A 1,377-nucleotide genomic window follows, 5' to 3' on the forward strand; every position below is an offset into this window, starting at 1 on the left:
TAAAAACAGATATTCGTTGCAGCTCGGCGCACCTCTCGGCGCACTTGTGTGCGATATGACCGGCGTCGCAGTTACTTGCACGGCGACTCATTGGTGTGGTTTGGGCCTAAAGATGACAGCGTTGCTCTACTCGCTCTGCGCCTCGCCCGTTACAAGACGTGGCTACGAGGGGCATCCTCGGTGCAAATCACCATATGTAAATAAGTAGAAAAACAATTCCAATAACGGTGAAAACACACGATCTCCAGCAATCATCTTTTTTTAATTATGTGTGCTGACTTTACAGACTCCTCCAAATGTACAGCTTGTGACATTTACAACAAACATTTAAACTTTATAGTACTATTTCTTTTGTTATGCAGTTACTTTGTGGGTTATACATCTTTATTTGGACATGTCATTAGAAGGGTACAAATCTCCATCAATAACCATTCATACCTGACAAAAGAGATCCTGTACAGTGAGTGTGGGACGTGTACAATAGACATGTACAGTGAGTGTGGGACGTGTACAGTAAACATGTACAAGTACATGTAAACACGATGCACATGTACAGTGTGAGACATGTTACAGTAAACATGTACATGTACAGTAAAGAAGAGTGCTAGTACAGTATCCCAGTGGTTCTCAACCGGTGGGTCGAGGCCCCCCGGGGGTCCCCACGTGATATTTGGGGGGGGGGGGGTCCCCAGATGACAGGCAATTTAAGGACTTTTAAGACCTTTTTAATACCTCCAAAAAAAAAGGAAAGAAAGAAAATAAACGCAATGAAATGAAAACAGACCATTACTGCATCAAACGTCATCAACAAACGATTCTATAAAATGGTCAAGCAATGGCCAAATTATTGTCAAATGACTTAAGAAAGAGGCAAACGTTTTGCTAAATAGCTGATCTACAAGCTCACGGGCGTTGTGTGAGCTTGTAGATCGGCAATTTCCCCACAATATTTAGGCAAAATAACTACGTTGAATGTCTCAACTCCTACAAGTCCAAGTGCTTGTCAGCATGGGGGGGATTTTGGGTGGGCCCCCAGTTGAAATACGATTATTTTGGGGGGTACCCAGTTGAAATACGATTATTTTGGGGGGGTACCCAGTTGAAATATGATTATTTTGGGGGGGGTACCCAGTTGAAATACGATTATTTTGGGTGGGTCCCCAGTTGAAATACGATTATTTTGGGGGGTACCCAGTTGAAATACGATTATTTTGGGGGGGTACCCAGTTGAAATACGATTATTTTGGGGGGGTACCCAGTTGAAATACGATTATTTTGGGGGGTAACCCAGTTGAAATACGATTATTTTGGGGGCGTACCCAGTTGAAATACGATTATTTTGGGGGGGTACCCAGTTGAAATACGATTATTTTGGGG

General features: G+C 43.0%; 1 long non-coding RNA gene across 1 annotated transcript; it reads right to left on the bottom strand.

Annotated features, from left to right (window-relative positions):
- Positions 1-222: 222 nt before the first annotated feature.
- On the bottom strand, positions 223-610 carry LOC306914182. The gene is made up of 2 exons (XR_013788662.1): positions 487-610; positions 223-453 (listed from the first exon to the last, which is right to left on the bottom strand). It is a non-coding gene; the product is annotated as an uncharacterized lncRNA (long non-coding RNA).
- Positions 611-1,377: the final 767 nt, after the last annotated feature.

Source organism: Electrona antarctica, assembly GCF_951216825.1.
Source record: "Electrona antarctica genome assembly, chromosome: 21".
In the NCBI taxonomy this organism is placed as follows: Eukaryota; Metazoa; Chordata; class Actinopteri; order Myctophiformes; family Myctophidae; genus Electrona; species Electrona antarctica.